The 4971-nt window shown below is 46.1% G+C and overlaps 1 pseudogene; it reads right to left on the minus strand.

Annotated features, from left to right (window-relative positions):
- Nucleotides 1-641: 641 nt before the first annotated feature.
- On the minus strand, nucleotides 642-2229 carry LOC129149897 (D-3-phosphoglycerate dehydrogenase-like; annotated as a pseudogene).
- Nucleotides 2230-4971: the final 2742 nt, after the last annotated feature.

Consider the following 4971-nt stretch of genomic DNA (forward strand, 5'->3'; position numbering starts at 1 on the left):
CATTCTTCTCAAGTGCACATGGGACATTTTCAAAGATAAGCCACATATTGGGACAAAGGCAAAGTCTCCTCAAATTTAAGAAGATTGAAATCATATCAAGCATCTTATCAGATCACAATGGCATAATATTAGAATTAAACTATAATAAAAAACAATAAAAAAATTCAAAAACTTGGAGGTAAAATATCATGTTATTAAACAACTAGTGGCCTGGTGCACGAAATTTGTGCACGGGGGAGGGGGCGGGGGTGGGGGTGTTCCCTCAGCCCAGCCTGCACCCTCTCACAATCTGGGACTGCTGGCTCCTAACTGCTCACCTGCCTGCCTGCCTGATCACCCCTAACTGCCCTCCCCTGATGGCCTGGTTGCCCCCAACTGCCCTCCTCTGCCAGCCAATTTGGTTCTGATTGGTCGGTTTCTATGCCAGTCAGCGTCAAAAGCTCCACCTCCTAGGCAGCCATTGGCTCCTCACAGTTGACCCATATTTGGTTCTTTTTTTTTGGGGGGGGGGGGGAGAATGTGGGCTGTTTATTAAGTGGTTATTACAAGGGTCAGACCACATAAGTGGTGTCAGCCCCGGGAATGTGACTTGTCAATGTTGATCACAAAGTCCCCAAGGCTGGTGCTGGTGAGCCCCAAGGTCAGAAATGAAACTGAAAGGCCTCGGTCACATGCTGCTTCCAGGCATCCAGCTGGGCAGCAGGAAGGAGATGCCCATGACGTGCCATGTCTCCCCATCGGATACCACCGAGGTCTGGTAGGACAGCAGCTGCACGCCTGCCTCTGCCAGGAGCCAAATCATGGTAGGCAGCATGGCAGGGTTGGAGGGCTGAGCCCAGAACAGGAGCAGGGGCAGACCCCTGTGGAGAGGCACTTTTGGTCTGAAGGCAGCTCCGCTGAGTGCCTGCAGCACAGGTGTGGTGCCCTGGACAAAGCCCACAGCCTGGTAGAGGGCACCTGCCATGGCCACGCACCTGCATCCTTGCTCTCCTGGCACAGTGGGGTTATGGGAGGTGGTTACATTGAGGCCGGCCTCCTTCACCAGCAGCCTGGCATTCACCAAGTTCACATCCACATGATTAGAAGCGTCTTTGAGGAGGCCGACAGTGACTGCGGGGCTCAGGCAGTTCCTGGCATTCTTCAGGGATAAGCCCTGAGTTACCACCTGGATGGTCCCTTTGGGGAACCCTGCCCAGGCTCGCATCAGAGTCCCCAGAGCTTCTGCAAGACTGATCCAAGGTTTGGTGTGCAGAGAGAAGGCACTGGTGAGGGCCTGTGCATTCACGACCCCCGCGAGGGCTCTCCCCTTCACCATGTCCACGAACTGGACAGCGATCTCCTCCCCGCAGCGGCTCTGGGCCTCCTTGGTGCTGGTGCCCAGGTGGGGCAGCTGATGACATTCTCGTGGTCCACCAAGGCACAGTCCTGAGGCGGCTCCTCTGTGAACACGTCCAGTGCTGCGCCCTTGCACTGCCCCAACTGCAGGGCCCAGAGTAGGGCACCCTAGTCCACAATCCCTCCGTGGGCGCAGTTCACCACACGCACACCCTTCTTGCACAGGGCGAAGGTGCTGTCATTCAGCAGGCTTGTCTTGGAGGGCAGGAGAGGGGTGTGCACAGTGATGAAGTCACAGAGGGGCCAGATCTCCTCCAGGGGCAGCTGCTGAACACCAAAGGAGGCCGAGACCTCTGGTGAGATGATGGGGTTGTACCCTACAGTCTTCATCCTGAAGGACTACATCGGGATGGCCACCTCTCTCCCGATCATCCCCAGGCCAAGAATTCCCAGGGTCTTTCCATTCAACTTGGTTCCCATGAACTTCTTTCGGTCCCACTTGACATCCTTCATCGAAGCTGTCGCCTGGGGAATCTGCCTGGCCAGATATATGATCATTCCACAGGTGACCTCTGCAGCACTAAGACTGTTCCCATTGGGAATGTTCATGACCAGGATGCCCTTCCTCATGGCAGCCTCCAGAACCACATTGTCCACACTGGTGCCAACTCTGCCCACCACCTGGAGCTTCTCTGCTGCGTTGATGACATCCGTGGTCACCTTGGTGGCCGAGAGGATGATAAGGCCTTCACAGTCCTGCAGCTTGGCTATCAGCTCCTCTTTGCTCAGGTTCTGCTTCTCCACCACCTGCAGCCCTCCATCTTGCAGGATCTTCCAGCAGCAAGAGTCCAGGCTATCACTGATGAACACTTTCTGTATATTTGCAAGTGTCATTGCTGGAGCCAGCGTTAGGATCAACACTCTCCCTGGACAGAAGCACCTCTAAGCCCCTAGATTTGGTTCTGATTGGTCAGTTTCTATGCCAGTCAGAGTCAAAAGCTCTGCCTCCTAGGCAGCCATTGGTTCCTCACACTTCACCCAGATTGGTCAGTTTCTATGCCAGCCAGCGTCTCTGGGCCTATCAATAGGGCCTGATCAGAAAGGCGGGGCTGGTCAGCAGCCCAGGTGGAATCCTGGAGAGAAATGGAGGCATGGCTGCTGGCCAGACTGGGAGAGAAAAAGAGAGGCAAGTGCTGGTCAAAGCTGCCACAGAGGCAACAGATCAGTCCCTGCTTCTCTCTTCAGGCCTCTCTCTGGCCCTGATTTGCAGCCCCCTCAGCATTCAGTGCTGGGGCATCAAGCCTGCAGCTCCTATAGCAGAAGCAGTCATTGCTGGATTGCCGTGGCAACCCAGCACTGACTTCCGGTCTGGTGGAGCTTCAGTGGTAATGGTGTTACACCCTGGCTCTTTATTATAGAGATGATTGGGTTACCAAAGAGATCAAAGAAGAAATAAAAAAACATCCTGGAAACAAATGACAATGAAAACACAACAATCCAAAATCTTTGGGACACAGTGAAAGCCATCTTGAGAGGGATGTTCATAGCATTACAGGCCTATTTAAAAAAACAAAACAGCCCTAACTGGTTTGATATCAGTGAATAGAGCGTCAGCCTGCGGACTGAAGAATCCCAGGTTCAATTCCAGAAAAGGGCATGTACCTTGGTTGTGGGCACATACCCAGTGGGGAGTGTGCAGGAGGCAGCTGATCAATGTTTCTAACTCTCTATCCCTCTCCCTTCCTCTCTGTAAAAAATCAATAAAATATATTTTAAACAAAACAAAACAAGAAAAGCTGGTAATAAATTATCTAACTCTACAACTTAAAGAATTATAAAGAGAGCAACAAGAAAAGCCCAAAGTGAGCAGAAGGAAGGAAATTATAAAGATCAGAGCGATATAAATGACATAGAGACAAAAAAAAAAAAAAATCAATAAAACCAAGAGCTGGTTCTTGGAAAGGATAAACAAGATTGATGAACCTCTAGCAAGGCTCACCAAGAAGCAAAGAGAGAGGACCCAATAAACAAAATAGAAATGAAAGAGGCGAAATAACAACAGATCCCACAGAAATACAAAGGATTGTAAAAAATACTCTGAACAACTCTATTTCAACAAACTGGTCAACCTAGAAGAAATGGATATATTCCTAGAAATATACAACCTTCCAAAACTCAACCAGGAGGAATAAAAAAAATCTGAATAGGCTACCTACAGTGGAAATTGAAGCAGTAATCAAAAAACTTCCAGCAAACAAAAGTCCTGGGTCAGACGGCTTCACAGGGGAGTTTTACCAAACATTCAAAGAAGAACTAAAATCTATCCTCCTCAGACTATTCCAAAAAATTCAAGAGAAAGGAACTCTTCCAAGCTCTTTCTATGAAGCCAGCATTACCCTAATCCCAAAACCAGATAAAGACACTACAAAGAAAGAGAATTACAGGCCAATATTCCTGATGAACATAGATGCTAAAATCCTCAACAAAATCCTAGCAAATTGGATCCATTACATTAGAAAAATTATACACCATGAAAAAATGGGATTTATTCTGGAGATGCAAGGATGGTACAATATCTGCAAATCAATAAATGTGATATATCACACACAAAAATTGAGAGATAAAAATCATATAATCATATCAATTGATGCAGAAAAAGCATTTGACAAAATCCAACACCCTTTCCTGATAAAAACTCAGCAAAGTGGGAATAGAGGGATCATACCTCAACATAATAAAAACCTTACTTATATGACAAACCTATAGCCAACATCATACTCAATGGGCAAAAACTAAAACCATTTCACCTAAGAACAGGAACAAAACAGGGATGCCCACTTTCACCACTCCTGTTTGACATAGTACTGGAAGTGCTAACCATAGTGATCAGACAAGAAGAAGAAATAAAAGGCATCCAAATTGGAAAAGAAGAAGTAAAACTGTCATTATTCGCAGATGACATGATATTGTACACAGAAAACCCTAAAGACTCCATCAATAAACTACTAGACCTAATAAGTGAATTTGGCAATGTAGCAGGATACAAAATTAACACCCAGAAATCTATAGCTTTTTTTATACACCAATAATGAACTCACAGAAAGAGAAACAAACAAACAAAAACAATCCCATTTACCATTGCACCAAAACAATTAAGATATCTAGGAATAAACTTAATTAAGGAGGTAAAAGACCTATATTCAGAAAACTACAGGACATTGAAAAAAGAGATAGAGGAAGACATAAACAAATGGAAGAACATACCATGTTCATGGATTGGTAGAATCAACATCATTAAAATGTCCATACTACCCAAAGCAATCTTTAGATTAAATACAATTCCCATTAAAATACCAATGGCATACTTCAAAGACTTGAAACAAACTCTCCAAAAATTCATATAGAATAAGAATGACCCCAAATAGTCGCAGCAATCGAGAAAAAAGAACAAAGTTGGAAGGATCACAATACCAGATATCAAGCTATATTACAAAGCCACTGTTCTCAAAATAGTCTGGGTACTGGCACAAGAACAGGCATATAGACCAACAGAACAGAGGACCCAGAAATCGACCCAAGCCATTATGCTCAATTAATATTTGACAAAGGAGGCAAGAGTATACAATGGAGTCAAGA

This window comes from Eptesicus fuscus, chromosome 7, assembly GCF_027574615.1.
Source record: "Eptesicus fuscus isolate TK198812 chromosome 7, DD_ASM_mEF_20220401, whole genome shotgun sequence".
NCBI lineage: Eukaryota > Metazoa > Chordata > Mammalia > Chiroptera > Vespertilionidae > Eptesicus > Eptesicus fuscus.